Source organism: Leuciscus leuciscus (genome assembly GCF_965113295.1).
Source record: "Leuciscus leuciscus genome assembly, chromosome: 1".
NCBI classification, from domain to species: Eukaryota; Metazoa; Chordata; class Actinopteri; order Cypriniformes; family Leuciscidae; genus Leuciscus; species Leuciscus leuciscus.
Genome location: NC_138725.1, coordinates 50,081,834 through 50,099,535, shown reverse-complemented (window position 1 = coordinate 50,099,535; position 17,702 = coordinate 50,081,834). Strand labels below are relative to the sequence as shown.

The following is a 17,702-nucleotide window of genomic DNA, read 5'->3' as shown; positions in this document are numbered from 1 at the left end:
GTTTTAATATGCTCCGATAGAAACGGGTCAAACTGAGATATCAGCTCTAAAATTCCTAGATAGTTTCCATTGTGAGGCGAACCTAGGAGTTCATCCTCCCCCCTGAAAGCCAGTCCTCTTTCGGCTAAAAATTGTATTACTGCCACCACACGTTTCAGTACCTCTTTCCAGTATTCCCTCTCTCCAGCAATTTGTTTGACCAGAGCTGAGTCAATCGCCTGAGTGTTTTTAGATCTATGTAATAAGGCTAGCATACAGGACATATGGCCTGGGCTCCTCTCATGTTCAGAAATCCGTTCTGGGTGCTTCCAGTCACTGAATCCATCTGTAAAGGCGTGTCTTTTGGACGAGAAAAGTTTGCAAGAATAGCAGAACACCTGTCCCGTTGATGGAGAGTATAAAAGCCACTCTCGTGGCAAAATCTGGCCGTTTGGTAAGTGAGTGTTTAATAAATCATTTGTAAGGGAGCGAGTCTTGCCACCCAGACCGCTATCCCTTACGGAAGAAGTATATTTTGAGCTTCGGTTATGGAAAGCGGCAGCCCCTCTGTTAATAAGAATATTTCTCACCGAATCCCTTTTTATATCTCCCCACAATGCGGGGTCGTTGTTTGTCTCCCAAAACAGGTGGTCATCATCATCTGTCTTACTCTTAGTGTGATCATCCTGACATTGTGATGGTGATGGTGATGGTGACGGTGGCTGAGGCAGCGCCGGCGGGTTGTAGTAATCACAGGCCGGCTCAGTATCGCTGCTATCACGGTTAGTTGTGCTAGCACCATCTTCACTTGAAGCAGCAGAAACGTTGTTGTTGTTAGCATCAACAGTGTTTGCATTTTTAAAAAAGCTGGAGATTGTTGGTAGCTTTTGTAGTAATTGAGCTTCTCTTGCTTCTTTGTTCTTTTTGTGCTTTCTTTTCATTGATCCACTTGGTTGTGGTTTTAAACTCATTTTTGTTTTGGTTTTTGAGTAACCGTCTTCTACGCGTGACTTTTATATTACGCAACGCTTTTCACTCGCCAATAGATGTCCCTCTCAACAGCGCAGCAATACATTAAAATTATTTATTTGATTTAATACTTTGCAACTGCAAAAAAATAATCACATTATTCCTCAATATTTAACACAATTTTACTGAAAATAAAAATAAAATAAAAATAATTATTTGAAAAGAATAGACACAGTAAATTTGACATGGCCCCCTGCTGGCCCAGTGCCCTGGGCAAGTGCCCAGTAGGCCCGTGCGTTAATCCGTGCCTGACAACACTAGTCTAAGGGCGCTTTCACACTGGCAGTTTAGTGCGGACCGGGGCACGGTTCGCATGAAAAATCGCTAATGTGAACGCTGTCATCGGACCCGGGTGCGCACTAGAGTACCGAACCCGAGACTACCTGGAGGAGGTGGTCTGAGCTCGGTTGCTCCCGAACCGTGGCGCGGTCCGCGTTAATGTGCAAGCAACACGGACTCGGGTGCGCGCTTGTTCAGGAAGTATAGTATCCCGCGCATGCGTATCACTGTTGATATCATTGTTTCCTCACACACGACAACCATGAGTGGCAGGGGAACGTTGTGAAACACGGCGTCCCCTGGATATGTGCTGAATTACACCATGTAATGAACATAAACGTAGTTGTCTCTCACTATGTTGCGCATAATAGCACCAAAAAAACAGACAAATTACAGCTATGCTCAGTCGAGTTGTATTCTCCATGCGTTTTCCGTGTGCGTTTGCGATGACGTAAGATCACTGCAAACGCACCTGGGTTCGATACAACTAATTGAGTGTGAAACCAGACCAACGCTGCGGGGGGCGCCGGGAACTAGCGCACTCGGGTTCGGACCGCAGCAAACGAACCCAGTGGAAAAAACGCCCGACTCAGACAGAAAACTGAACAATAAACTAACAGCTAAGACAGGATCAAACTCTTCACAAGACTTTCAACAGGTTACTCACGGTTGGTTTCACATAATGAATGACAATGAACCGGCACAGGACAGCAAACACAAGGGGATAAAATAGGGAGAAACTAATGAGGGAAACAGGTGACAAGGGTAAAGCAATGATGACTAAACGAGGGTAACAAGTGGGCGGGGTTACATGACGAGAAAACGCAAGCACACAGCCCAAACAAATGGCCATGTGCTTACACATAAAACATGGGTCTGTCATGATCCTGCCTCAAGACCAGGGAAAATTAAAGACTAGATGGCAGAATCATGACATTAATGATGAAAAAGTCTTGCTGTAACATGTATGGTTAGGAAGCACCTGCACACTCTGTTAGAAAGCAGTTTGTTTATTCTGTGGAAATAATTTCATGTTTTTGGAAGAGAAATAAAGATAATAATTAACTATATGTTTGCTCGTTCAAATTATACAAAATATATGCTGTTCGTCGAATTTGATTTCCATTTTGTCATGTGTTTCCTCGATCCAGACGGACTAGTTTGCCTTGGTGTGGGAGAGCCGCGATTCTTTCTGCAGGATAAAGCGTTACGCCAGTAGGTGGCGACAAGTTTCTGAGTGAATCATTCATAAGTCATTCATTTAACTGATTCGTTCAAAAACACTGATTCATTCAGGAAGTAGTAAGTGTGTGTGTTGCTCGGAGACGTGATGGTTAATTCTGTTGTGCCTTTGCCTAAGCCAGACTCGAAGGAATATTTTGATGATTTTATGGCTCTGCCTTTTGGTCAATAAAGTTCTGTATTGATGGCTTTTTTTCACAGTGTGTTAGAGTTTTTAGACACTGTTTCAACACCACAGATTTATGTCAGTCAATGAACTAAAATCTTTCTGTGTGATATGAGTCGCTTACAACCGTATTGATAAAAATGTATCTTAGGCCTATCTAATTTTTTTTCAACATTGTTTTTAGTGATTTTAAAATCGCAATGCTGTTTTATTTAAAAAATATAGACATAATATTCTTGTAATTTCATATTTTATAATATAAAAGTAATGACTTTGTTCTCTAATAATAGAAAAATAAAGGTATGTTTATACAGATCTCAAACATTAAAATCTAAATCTGGACCAAACATATGTCAGCCTTTCATACCACCAGTTCTTTGATTTGAATATATGCAAATCACCTTCCCACTTTAAATGTGTCAATGTCTTGTTCAGTGATCTAACCAGACATCTGAACTCTAGGTCTGTCTTTCTGGTTTAAACTTAACATACACCATGTTTAAAAAGTTTCTTGTATTTGTAATTCTGGCAGTTTTACCATGTAAGTCACTGCATAGAATAATCATTATGAGTGCAACAATTTAACATGATAACATCTTCATAAATTTAATATTGTTTCTTTTTCCACAGGTATTGAATGTCAGACATTCACTCAGTCTGAGACAGTGGTTAAAAAACTGGGAGAGTCTCATAAACTTACATGTACAATAACTGGATTTACATTTAGCAATCTCTATCTAAACTGGATCAGACAGAGCCCTGGGAAAGGTCTGGAGTCCCATACACAAAATAAATATATTGAAATATATTTTAAAGTGTCAAAAATATATGTGGCACATATTCCAAATACACTCACCTAAAAGATTATTAGGAACACCTGTTCAATTTCTGAACAGTTGCTTCAATGCATTTAGGGGTGTGGTCCTGGTCAAGACAATCTCCTGAACTCCAAACTGAATGTCAGAATGGGAAAGAAAGCTGATTTAAGCAATTTTGAGCGTGGCATGGTTGTTGGTGCCAGACGGGCCGGTCTGAGTATTTCACAATCTGCTCAGTTACTGGGATTTTCACGCACAACCATTTCCAGGGTTTACAAAGAATGGTGTGAAAAGGGAAAAACATCCAGTATGCGGCAGTCCTGTGGGCGAAAATGCCTTATTGATGCTAGAGGTCAGAGGAGAATGGGCCGACTGATTCAAGCTGATAGAAGAGCAACTTTGACTAAAATAACCACTCGTTACAACCGAGGTATGCAGCAAAGCATTTGTGAAGCCACAACACGCACAACCTTGAGGCGGATGGGCTACAACAGCAGAAGACCCCACTGGGTACCACTCATCTCCACTACAAATAGGAAAAAGAGGCTACAATTTGCACGAGCTCACCAAAATTGGACAGTTGAAGACTGGAAAAATGTTGCCTGGTCTAATGAGTCTCGATTTCTGTTGAGACATTCAGATGGTAGAGTCAGAATTTGGCGTAAACAGAATGAGAACATGGATCCATCATGCCTTGTTACCACTGTGCAGGCTGGTGGTGGTGGTGTAGTGGTGTGGGGGATGTTTTCTTGGCACACTTTAGGCCCCTTAGTGCCAATTGGGCATCGTTTAAATGCCACGGCCTACCTGAGCATTGTTTCTGACCATGTCCATCCCTTTATGACCACCATGTACCCATCCTCTGATGGCTACATCCAGCAGGATAATGCACCATGTCACAAAGCTCGAATCATTTCAAATTGGTTTCTTGAACATGACAATGAGTTCACTGTACTAAAATGGCCCCCACAGTCACCAGATCTCAACCCAATAGAGCATCTTTGGGATGTGGTGGAACGGGAGCTTCGTGCCCTGGATGTGCATCCCACAAATCTCCATCAACTGCAAGATGCTATCCTATCAATATGGGCCAACATTTCTAAAGAATGCTTTCAGCACCTTGTTGAATCAATGCCACGTAGAATTAAGGCAGTTCTAGAGGCGAAAGGGGGTCAAACACAGTATTAGTATGGTGTTCCTAATAATCCTTTAGGTGAGTGTATGTGACATATATAAAATTGGCCGTTTTCCTATATTATATGTACATATATGCACATATATGTACATATATGTGTACATATATATTTGTGCATACATGTACCTATATAGGTACATATATGCACGTATATATGCACCTACAGTATATATTCACCTATATATGCACCTGTATGTTTACCCATATATTAGTAAAATTATTAAAATCCATAGGCAACATAAATAAAAGCCCAAAATGTAGAAATTTACATTATTTATTTACTTAAGAACAATCAAATAGTACAAGAACAAAAATAAGACAAAAAACTGAACAGAAAAAAAAAACAATTTATCTTTTTGATCTTCTCAGCTCCGTGAGCTTCGAATTGATGTGCCTATCTGAGCTAGGCATCATATGACAGTTGCCAAAGTGAGATATGAGCTATGACCAGCCATGAGCTATATAGGAGACATATCTTGTATGTACATATAGGGCTTATACGTGGATATAAAGAAGCAATACAGGAGACCTAAATGGCCTGTATATGCACATATATGCACCTCAATTTTGCCTATATGTGGCATATATACGCATATATGCAGCATATATATATTATCATATATGTGCATATATGCTGTATATATGCAGCATATATGTGCATATAAACTGCATATAGGTTTCATATATGCGCATATATCCTCATATAGGTTTTTTTCATGTGGGAAGCAAAGCCAATGTGACAGATATAAGAGATTATTGATTTTAATGACTTCCTATTGAAACATAAATCTCTTGTTCTGTAAATCTGTTATCTGTTGTTAATGAAAAACATGATGAATACCCTAATTTAAGTTTTTGTACAGGGAGGCTGTTGGTGTTTGTCACTGTGATTCTCTGGCACAATAATACACAGCTGTGTCTTGAGCTTGCATATTATTTCCCTGCAGTGTTATTGTGTTACTGGAGGTGTCTCTGGTGATGCTGAACTTGCTTTTCAGTGAATCCTTGTAGGATAAATCTCCATCACTCCAGATCAATCCGATCCATTCCAGAGCTTTTCCTGCAGGCTGACGAATCCAGGCTGTATGATAGCTAGTAACTGAATAGGAGACTTTACAGCTGTTAGTTAGAGTGGCATCAGGACGGACAGTCAGAGACTCAGGCTGAGTGAGTTCATATGAATCAATACCTGTTGGGGAAAATAATAATCATACAAAATGATTATTAACAAGCTTCATCTAAATCTGCAAGAAAATTGTATGTTCAAAAAAACGTACAGTTTACACTTGCCAGAAGCAAGACTAAAACTGCAGAGAACATGGTGATGTTTTCAGGACAGACTGAATGAAAAGGAACAGTTCTTCCCTTCCTCTAGAGATCAGATGATCTGTCTCATGTCCACTAGTTGAATAAGAAACAAAACATTTACATATACATTTGTATTAGTTGCTGTTGCTTTACATATATATTTTTTTCCTGTTTAATGACATCAAAGATAATAATTTCCAAATACAAACATTTGTAGAATATCAGTAAAATCATTTTGAGTTGTTTTGACCTGAATACCCATTTTTAATTTTATCTTTCATACTTAATCAATATTATGCTTCTACTCCATGCACACAGAAACAGAATAAGCACTTCAGTTCATTGGCGGACACAGATCTGTGGATGAGACTCTAAGTGCTCAAACAGTGGCTGCAAACTCCAATCCTTCCTCTGAGACAACAGTAACACTGGGTCAAAACAAGCTCTATCAAAACAGAACTTTACTGACAAGCGATGAAAGCAAAGTGATGCAAGAGCTGATGGAGTCATGGCCTGAAATATTGACTTTTTGTTGATACAAATAATGCTGTATTAGTTTCTGTTAATGACAGTTTACAAAGTATTTATTAGGTAATTCTTGTTTTTACAAATGATTTGGTGTATATACATTTTAATGTCATCAAATGAATATCAGCTGTGAATGATGAACATTTTGTGAATATCGGTTGTGAACCTTTGAGGACAAAATGATAAATACCCTAATGTGAATATGAAGATGTTTTTGTACGGGGAGGCTGTTTGCGTCTGTCACTGTGTACGTCTGGCACAATAATACACAGCTGTGTCTTGAGCTTGCATATTATTTCCCTGCAGTGTTATTGTGTTACTGGAGGTGTCTCTGGTGATGCTGAACTTGCTTTTCAGTGAATCCTTGTAGAATAAATCTCCATCACTCCAGATCAATCCAATCCATTCCAGAGCTTTTCCTGCAGGCTGACGAATCCAGCCTGTACCAGAGCTAGTAACTGAATAGGAGACTTTACAGCTGATAGTTAGAGTGGCATCAGGACGGACAGTCAGAGACTCAGGCTGAGTGAGTTCATATGAATCAATACCTGTTGGGAAAAATAATAATCATAAATGATTGTTAACAAGCTTCATCTAAATCTGCAAGAAAATTGTATAAAAAACTTACAGTTTACACTTGCCAGAAGCAAGACTGAAACTGCAGAGAACATGGTGACGTGACAGACTGAATGAAAAGGAATAGTTCTTCCCTTCCTCTAGAGATCAGATGAACTGACTCGTGTCCACTGGTTATATCTCAGGCAAAAAATTTACATAAACACATGTATTAGTTGTTGCTTTTTTTCTTTAGTTAAATTATGTCAAAACAATAATTTATTAATAAAAATCAGTAGGCTAGAATCATTTTAAATCATTGTGGCCTGAAAACATTGATTTTATTACATGGAATGAAAATGGAAAGTCTATGCTTGCTGTCTAATGACATACAGGCTAATAATCATGTTTCAAACCATTGTCAAGATATAATAATTTAAATGGTGCATGGCTGTCATAAAACCCTTTCTTTTTTTTTATTGAGAAAATGTCCTCTAAAAATTCCAAACAATTATTGACAGGAGATTTATTAAATTAGTGCATTAAGATATAAATTATAACGTCCTGCACCCACTAGTAAAATATTATATCTGGTGTCTGAATAATTTTTGGCTTGACTGTATATATGATATACGAACTGAATATATGAATTAACATATCTGTAGCTAAGTGCTTAAATTCATAAATTATATATATGTATATACTGTATATATATATGTAGCTTACGTGCACTTAAAGGAGAAAGACTAATAAAATAAAAGTGTTTGTGAAGTGTTTATCCAGTGAAGATGAACCATAAGCAATATATCTTGATTGTTAATAGAGTGCCTGATAAAGTTTTGAGAAGTAAAAAGAAAAAAAGCATTCTGTGACTGTGAGTCACTGTGGACGACTTTACTTCTTGTATTGCACTGCATCCTACTGACAAAATTGAGAACTGCAGTTTTAGACTATAAGTGTGTCATGTCTTTCTAAACCAGTTTTTGTATCATTTTCACATACGTTAGTGTCACAGTGCTTGTTTTGCACAGAAATACACAGCTGAGTCCTCTTCTGTCAGTCCGGACAGTTTCAGATACATCATGCTTTTCGAATCATCTCTGCTGATTTCAAGTCTTTCCTTAAAGGATTCTGCCTTGTGTCCACTTCCCGAACTGTAGCCCAGGCCCATCCACACAAGAGGTTTTCCAGCTTGTTGTCTGATCCAGTGCATAGTACAGCAGTCAAAGCTGAACCCAGATCCTCTACAGGACAGAGTCAGAGTTTCTCCAGGCTTTTTCTGAACCGTGCTTTCAATGGACTCCATATTTTGACATTTTATACCTAAAAGGAAGATTGAAAAGACTGATTTCATTTGAAATATATATGTATTAGAGCTGATAATAGAAATGTGTCTCATGAGAAAACTCACGGTATACGCTGAATGAGAGCAGCAATAAGCAGAGTAAATTCTTCATCTTGAAAGTGGTGATGTAACGCTCCAGATCCAATCAGAAGCACATAAATACTAAGCAAACATACAGGATTGTTTTGATTTGCATTGGGAGGGTCACAAGGTACAATCATGACTGAAGGGCCAAAGTATTTAAGAACAGTATGACGTGAATGTGAACATACACCTTTCCGTTCACCGTTATGTTTAATACAGAATCCTCTGTAAATGGGACACAAATTAAGAAATGTATATTTTCTTCATTTCATTTTTTGTTTGTTGATTGTGTCACATCCACACATGTGCTCCTGCTGTTTGCAGTGTCAACTAGATAACATGATATATTCATTCTTGAATTGAACTGAATCAACAGAAAAGAGAATCGAAAAAAGTGAGTAATCTGATGTGGGAACAGGTGCATGTCAACAATGTTGGATCCATATTTTAAATTCTAAACATTTTAGAATTCACATGCTTTATTATTACCTATTTTGCATTGCAGAGTAAATAAAAGTATTCCAAAAATCTATCTATCTAGTTTTTGTAAGTGTTTGTTAGTCATCATGGTTGTAATACAAAATGTAAGGAGAACCACAAAATCTCACACTTTTAAGAACGAGTGTAATATGTTTTTTTAAGGATTGTAATTAATTTTAATATATTAAATGCCTTTATTTGTGTTATGATGATGTTTTTGTACAGGGAGGCTGTTGGCGTTTGTCACTGTGATTCTCTGGCACAATAATACACAGCTGTGTCTTGAGCTTGCATATTATTTCCCTGCAGTGTTATTGTGTTACTGGAGGTGTCTCTGGTGATGCTGAACTTGCTTTTCAGTGAATCCTTGTAGGCTAAGCCTCCACCACTCCAGATCACTCCAATCCATTCCAGAGCTTTTCCTGCAGGCTGACGAATCCAGGCTGTATTCTCGCTAGTAACTGAATAGGAGACTTTACAGCTGATAGTTAGAGTGGCATCAGGACGGACAGTCAGAGACTCAGGCTGAGTGAGTTCATATGAATCAATACCTGTATCAAATGAAATAATACCTGTTAGTAAAATAGCATACACGTTTTTTTGCAACAAAATGATGTATCACACAGAAAAGTCGACTAAACTTACAGGATACTACAGCCAGAAACACTAAAGATAAAGAGATCATGGTTTCACGGCACAGTTTGAATGGACTGAAGCGGTTCTTCCCTCCCTCTAGTGATCAGAGGAATGTATAAACTGACTCATGCCTGCTGTTTAAATATATGCAACTGATGATTTACATAAACATACAGAGTAACTAACCAACTTCACATGCTCAAACATGAATATTGGGATTACATGAAAAGGCATCACACTGTCCAAGCCTTTTAGTTTTTAATTTGATGATGTCAGTCATTATTTATTTGAAGTCCATTAGCAGAAAATACAAACAGATTATAATGATTGAAGTGATTTAAACTATCAAAATATAAAATGAAGGAAGTATTCTTTGATGGAATTATTACAGTATCACTCTGAATCATGCAAAACTTAGGATTTAATGAGAGCAAAATCTGATTTGAAAGAATTTAGCTCTTTTTTTCTCATGCTTGCATTATTTGAATATATCAGGCCTTTTACATAAACATTACCAACATTAATGTTTTAATTATTATTATTTTATATACTTTTTATTATTTTTTTTTGTGGATCTTGAGGCCCACTCACTGAAACCATTCACTCATGTTCCTTCTCTTCAGACCAAGTCTGCAAAACTGCAAGCACATTATACGCTTTACACTCAGTTTGCAAATTAAAAAAATATCTCACAGTTCTCTACATTAGACACATCATTAAAAACTAACAGCTCTTTTGTTTCATTTGGGAAACACTGCCATTTAAATGCCACATTCATTTACTGATGACCAACACCCAGTGATCTTGAATTTCTGTTTATAAATATATAATATATCTACACATGTGTATTGTATGTATGCATATGTATATATTCATGTGTATATATATATATACTGTATATACGTTTCTGTTGAGCCTACATCAGAAACATTTGCTTTTCTCCCCATATCAGTGAATTGCAATACATTTTTATTGTATCATCAGATTGTCTGATCTGGTTTCAGCAACAATACCTGTAACAGTGCCTGTCTTGTTATTGAATAAGCTAACAATGTTGAATATTAATTATCAGCATAAACACACAGTACTAGCTGGCATCACAGCTGCTAAAAAGATGAGTGTGTGTGTGTGTGTGTGTGTGTGTGTGTGTGTGTGTGTGTGTGTGTGTGTGTGTGTGTGTGTGTGTGTGTGTGTGTGTGTGTGTGTGTGTGTGTGTGTGTGTGTGTGTGTGTGTGTGTGTGCGTGTGCGTGTGCGTGTGCGTGTGAGTGTGCGTGTGCGTGTGCGTGTGTGTGTGTGTGTGTTTTGACTGTTTTGTTGGGATTTTTCAATGTTTTAAAAAAAGTTTTAAAATTAGCAGTATGTTTCATTGCTTGAAAATGTAGCAAGAGAAAAATAAAAAGGCCATTTACATTAATACTACAGTATCTGATCTGCTGGACTGGGCATCACAAAGGCAGACAGTGCCCTCTATTGTAATATCAGCAGTATTCTCATTAGAGATTAATAACTTTACTGTGACTTCACACAGCAACAAAAAGGGGTCATAACCAGTTCATTAGAAGTCATGACATGAACGATATATTTCATGTGGCTTCTAACGAACTAGTTGCATTTAAGTTTAGATTAAAAAATATTATTTAATCTAACTGAACCAACATGACTGTCTTAGGTTACACCAACAAAGACCGGTCTGCAGCTCATTTCTCAAACGTTTGTTGGGCTGCAAACACTGATGTTTCAAACTTGTACAATTAAATTATATATATATATAGGCTATATATAGTTATTACATTCAGAAAAAAAATCTTTTGGAAAAGTTATTTTTGTATTCCTACTGTAGGGGAACTTTCTCTTGCTCTTTTCATTCAAGATGTTTTTGAACAAAGCTGCTTGTGGTTTGTGTCACTGTGACTCTCTGGCGCAGAAATATACAGATGTGTCCTCAGTCTGCATATTCTGTCCTTGTAGAGTCACTGTGCTGCTGGAAGAGTCTCTGGTAACTTGAAATCTACTTTTCAGTTTATCACTGTAATATGTGCTACCGCTACCACATATCTCTCCGACCCATTCCAGAGCTTTTCCTGCAGGCTGTCGTATGAAGCCAGTGCAGTAGCTGCTGTCAGTCACTGAATATCCAGAGATCTTACAGGACAGTGACAAAACCTGACCAGGCCTTAAGACCATAGATTCAGTCTGGGTCAGTTCAACACAGTGGACACCTGGGAAAACAAATATGGCCTGACATCTTAGAGACATGGAAACATTTTGTATAACCATATAATACATTTTTATTATGAAATATTTCTATAGAAACTATGAAGACTTACGAGAGACGGCTGCTAGCAGCAGAAACAACCAGAGAGATGAGGAGACCATGGTTTGAGAAGTGAGAGAGTAAGCTGTTTCTTTTCCCCTTAATACTAAAACAAAGAGGAGGAGAAAGAATATTTGCATACAGTTCTGCACATATCAGTATGTTCAAATGTTCTATTTTATTCATTCAAAAAGTTTTTACATATTTGTGAATTGTCAATTACACTGAACATAGATCCAACTTTCATCAGAGCTAATGGCCTCTATATGCTCAAACAACAAAAATGTTGAAATTATTGCAGGATGAACTTTATTTTAAATAAATGTTTTCTTTAATGATGAAAAAGTCTTGCTGTAACATGTATGGTTAGGAAGCACCTGCACACTCTGTTACAGTTTTTTTCAATTGCTTAAGCACAATTTTGAAAACAGGGCCCGGTTTGTCAAAACACTACACACAATTAGCACAACACCTCAGATCATTTGCAAAATGAAACACTTTTGTCAAAACTATACAATGTCTTATAAAAACCTTATTTTGTTGTCATAACATAAACACAACCATCATATGGTCTGACTCTGTATGAATCAGTTAAACACTCCTGTGCTCAACCTAAAACACTTTTAGCATTTACACAGAAAGTGTAAAAATAAATTCACCAACACCACATGACACCAATTGTGCAGACTAATGAAAATATGGAGGAGGAGGAGGACGAGGAGGACGAGGACGAGGACGAGGACGGCCAAGGACCGTAATCTCTGATGAGATCCGAGCCACTTTGGTTGATCATGTGGTCAACCATGGTCTAACAATGAGGGAGGCTGGGCAAAGAGTACAGCCAAATTTGAGCAGATACACTGTGGCATCCATCATCCGGACTTTCCGAAATGAGAATAGGTAAGAAATCTACTCTCACTAGAAAATTGCAGTACTACATATCAATACAGTACTCAATGAGTACAGTAGTACAGTATTGCCTGTGGACTGTTCTGTAGGACTGTAAAAATACTGTAAAGTATGCTTCATGTATATAGGAAATGTATACCTACTTTGTATTAACAGTATTTTACTATTTGTTTGGCAGAACTGAAAGATTACCAACACAAGGCGGTCGGGAACGTGTTCTGTCTCCTGAACAGGAAACTCAAATCATTACAGTTTTTCTCGATTGTTTACACACATTTTCTGGTACTTGAGACACAATGACCACAACATGTAACTCATTCACCAACCCCCTGAACCAATTCTGCTAAACTACAAGCACAATTCCTGCTTTACACTCAAATTGCAGTTCTAAAACACACTTTTTTCAAAACACTACACACAATTCTCTGCTTTTGGCACAATTTTCATGCAGAAAATCTCTTGTTTTCACAAGGAACACACTGCCATTCAAATATGCACACTGACTCATCACATGGGCAAACACCCGTCACACAGTTTTACAATTAGCAATCAGAGCTTTAGCATAAAAGGGCAACAGGTGAGCTCTTCAATGGTGCAATGTTTGCCAACATTGGATTTTTATTTTTTTACTGTAACTGTATACAGTAAATTCTTCTGTTGTTTTGTATGTAGACCACTGTATGTACAACTTTGTGTTGGTTGGGATGTACACTGTGTACATTGTTTTTGTGGGAAAAATAAAATATATTTGTGTGTTCTGAGTATAAAAACAATATTCTCAAATATTTTACAACACACTTATGTATGTACTGTCTTTAGTAAGTGTAACACTGAACAAAAAAAGGCCTAAGTCATTACTGTATGATGAATGGAGAAGAAGTGTTTTCCATTCATCATAGTGTTTTACATTGAGCACATCAGTGTTCAACTGGTTCTTATAAATGTCTATTCATATGATGGTTTGTGTGTGTCATTTGAAAACAAAATACCATTTTGAGAAGAAATAACATTGTTTTGAATGTAAAGTTTCATTTTGCAGGAGAATTGAGGGGTTTTGCCCATTGTGTGTGTTTTTTTGGATTTGTGTGTAGAGTTCTGAGAATATGAGGCATGCTTTCAGAAAATGTGTGTAAACAATCGAGAAAAACTGTAACATGAAAACAACGCCATAACATTACGGCAAATACAAAGAAAGATAATAGAAAACAATGACATATTTCAAAATATTGATAGGGTAAGCTTATCAACACTGGACCGTGTCTTGCGCAGAAATCATCTCAGGATGAAGCAGGTCTACAGGGTGCCATTTGAACGCAATTCAGAAAGAGTCAAAGAATTGCGACATAACTATGTGCAAGTGAGTCCCACAATTGATGCATACTCCCAACACTGTATACAGTAAATTATACATATTTCAATATTGTAATCATAATGATTGTGCTTCACAATAGTGACCACTCCATGTCTATTTCTGATATTGTCATGTGTGTTTCAGAGAGTCCTTGAGCTAGAGGTGGCTGCAGTGGAGCACCAGTTCATCTTCATTGATGAGGTTGGGTTCAACCTCACAAAAAGACGAAAGAGGGGAAGGAATATAATCGGCCAGCGTGCCATTGTTGAAGTCCCTGGCCAGCGCGGAGGGAACATCACAATGTGTGCAGCGATTACCCATCACGGCGTCATCCATCACCATGCTACCCTTGGCCCCTACAACACCGCCCATCTGATCACATTCCTGGACACCCTACACAACACACTCATTCCACCAGATCAGGTAGATGGCCCAGAGCAGCTCAGGTACGTTGTCATTTGGGACAACGTAAGTTTCCACAGGGCTGCTCTGGTTCGTAACTGGTTCACTGCCCACCCACGCTTTTTAGTTGTTTATCTCCCTCCATATTCTCCATTCCTCAATCCTATTGAGGAATTTTTTTCTGCCTGGAGATGGAAAGTTTATGACCGAAATCCACAAACGCGTATACCTCTTCTCCAAGCTATGGAGGACGCATGTGGAGATATAGCAGCTGATGCTTTTCATGGCTGGAATCGCCATGCTAGGCGATATTTCCCCCGCTGCTTGGCCAGGGAAAACATTGCTTGTGATGTGGATGAGGTGCTGTGGCCAGACCGCAACAGAAGAGAGGATGCAGCATAGTGTTTATTTTTTTTTTTTATTACTGTAACTGTATACAGTAAATTCTTCTGTTGTTTTGTATGTAGACCACTGTATGTCCTACTTTGTGTTGGTTGGGATGTACACTGTGTACATTGTTTTTGTGGGAAAAATAAAATATATTCGTTCCCGTGTATTTGTGTGTTCTGAGTATAAAAACAATATTCTCAGATATTTTACAACACACTTACTGTAAGTATGTACTATCTGTAGTAAGTGTAACACTGAACAAAAAAAGGCCTAAATCATTATGATGAATGGAGAAGAAGTGTTTTCCATTCATCATAGTGTTTTACATTGAGCACATCAGTGTTCAAATGGTTCTTATAAATGTCTATTCATATGATGGTTTGTGTGTGTCATTTGAAAACAAAATACTATTTTGAGAAGAAATAACATTGTTTTGAATGTAAAGTTTCATTTTGCAGGAGCATTGAGGGGTTTTGCCCATTGTGTGTGTGTTTTTGGATTTGTGTGTAGAGTTTTGAGAATATGAGGCATGCTTTCAGAAAATGTGTGTAAACAATCGAGAAAAACTGTAAATATATTTGTTACCATGTATTTGTGTGTTCTGAGTATAAAAACAATATTCTCAAATATTTTACAACACACTTATGTACTGTCTGTAGTAAGTGTAACACTGAACAAAAAAAGGCCTAAGTCATTATGATGAATGGAGAAGTGTTTTCCATTCATCATAGTGTTTTACATTGAGCACATCAGTGTTCAACTGGTTCTTATAAATGTCTATTCATGTGATGGTGTCACAGCTGGTGTAATGCAAAAAGGTGTGAGGACTCAAGTGCTGGAGAATGGTGTTTATTACAAAAGAAAACAAACACAACTAATAAACACAAAACAAAAACAGAACATGAACATACTGGAAAACATTAGACAACATACCGATCCAGACTGCAAACAAGAGGGGACTTATAAAGGGAAACTAATCAGGAGGGAACAGGTGGATGAACTCAAACAATAATCAGATAACAAGGGGGAGGGATCAGACAATGATACAAGCACATGTCCCAAAATAACAAAACACCCATGTGCAGCACAAGACAGGACAGGCATGTGACAGATGGTTTGTGTGTGTCATTTGAAAACAAAATACCATTTTGAGAAGAAATAACATTGTTTTGAATGTAAAGTTTAATTTTGCAGGAGAATTGAGGGGTTTTGCCCATTGTGTGTGTTTTTTTGGATTTGTGTGTAGAGTTCTGAGAATATGAGGCATGCTTTCAGAAAATGTGTGTAAAAAATCGAGAAAAACTGTAATAATAATAATATCTCCGCCTTGCTGGATCTGGCCACAGGGCCTCGTCAACATCACAGGCTATATTTTCATTTGCAAGGCAACGTGGGAAGAATCTTTTCGAGTGACGAATCCACCCTTGTATGGATGCTGGTTCAATTTGATCACATGCTTCCTCCATAGCTTGAATGAGGGGCATCTGGACATAGGGCCGGAGATCATAAACCTTCCACCACCATGTTGAGAAGAACTCCTCGATGGGAGTATGGTGGAAGGTATTGAACTGTAAATTTTGGGTGTTGATGAAACCAGTTTTGGGCCAGAGCAGAACGTTGGAAAGCTACATTGTCCCAGACGACAATGTATTGCATCTGGTCCCTTTGGTTTGCTGCTGTGATAATATTGTGTAATCTGTCTAAAAATTTAAGAATGAGGTCAGTGTTGTAAGGACCCAAGTTGGCATGGCGGTGGAGGACCCCATTCTGTGTAATGGCAGCACAAAGGGTAATGTTACCCCCACGTTACCCTGGTACATTGACAATAGCCCTGTGGCCAATGATGTTTCTTCCCCTTCTTCGCACTGTTGTCAGGTTAAATCCAGCCTCAATGTATATAAACTCATGCGGGACTTCCTCCGCATCCATTTGCAAAACTCTCTGAAATACAGCAAAAGATCACATTGTGTAGATCAATATACTGTAGGTCTGCTGTACAGTAAAATTACATACAGTAAAAAGGTTATGTGTGCAGTACACAATACTACAGTCAGTGAACAAAACGTACCACCACATATTCACGCCGCAGGACTTTCACCCTGTCTGAATTTCTTTAAAATGGCACTTTATACAGTTGTTTCATCAGAACTTGATGCTTTTTAAGGATACGGGCTATTGTTGACAGAGAGACCTGTTGGACATTATTGAAAATTAGGTGATCATTGACAATATGGGCTTGAATTTCTCGAAGTCTGATTGCATTATTGGCCAAAATGAGGTTTATGATCTCTCTCTCTTGTTCCTGTGTGAATATGGGGCCCCTCCCTCCTTGGTGTTCACGACGTTCAATCCTATGTTGGCCAAACAAAATACATAGCTTACTGTAAAATGATACATACAGGAATATATACCAAAACTGTTGATATAGTACATGCAGTAAGCAATGGATTTTCTGTTGACTGAAGAGAAGTTTCTCACCTGTGCTCTTGACAAAATGTCCGAACTATTGATGCCACCGTGTACCTGCTTAGGTTAGGCTGTACTCTCAGTCCAGCCTCAGTGTTAGTTTTTATAGTGCTTAAACCTGATTGGTGTGTCTACAATTAAGCACCAGTGTGTGTGCACTCCTGGTGGCTGTGTTTAACCAATTGGTTCAGTGTGTTCATTTGAAAGCCTTTGCTTTGAAATTGC

The 17,702-nt window shown here is 38.1% G+C and overlaps 3 long non-coding RNA genes across 4 annotated transcripts; 1 reads left to right on the top strand and 2 right to left on the bottom strand.

Moving 5' to 3' along the window:
* Positions 1–1,879: 1,879 nt before the first annotated feature.
* On the top strand, positions 1,880–6,470 carry LOC309476283. Its single transcript, XR_014197991.1, has 3 exons — positions 1,880–3,236; positions 3,326–3,463; positions 6,335–6,470. It is a non-coding gene; the product is annotated as an uncharacterized lncRNA (long non-coding RNA).
* A 296-nt stretch (positions 6,471–6,766) lies between these two features.
* LOC309476290 lies at positions 6,767–10,142 on the bottom strand. The gene is made up of 4 exons (XR_014197992.1): positions 9,654–10,142; positions 8,511–9,559; positions 7,173–8,422; positions 6,767–7,092 (listed from the first exon to the last, which is right to left on the bottom strand). It is a non-coding gene; the product is annotated as an uncharacterized lncRNA (long non-coding RNA).
* A 1,415-nt stretch (positions 10,143–11,557) lies between these two features.
* On the bottom strand, positions 11,558–12,641 carry LOC309476194. Of its 2 annotated transcripts, XR_014197958.1 has the most exons (3): positions 12,183–12,200; positions 11,973–12,065; positions 11,558–11,864 (listed from the first exon to the last, which is right to left on the bottom strand). It is a non-coding gene; the product is annotated as an uncharacterized lncRNA (long non-coding RNA). The 2 variants fall into 2 exon arrangements; XR_014197957.1 differs by having other exon boundaries at positions 11,973–12,641.
* Positions 12,642–17,702: the final 5,061 nt, after the last annotated feature.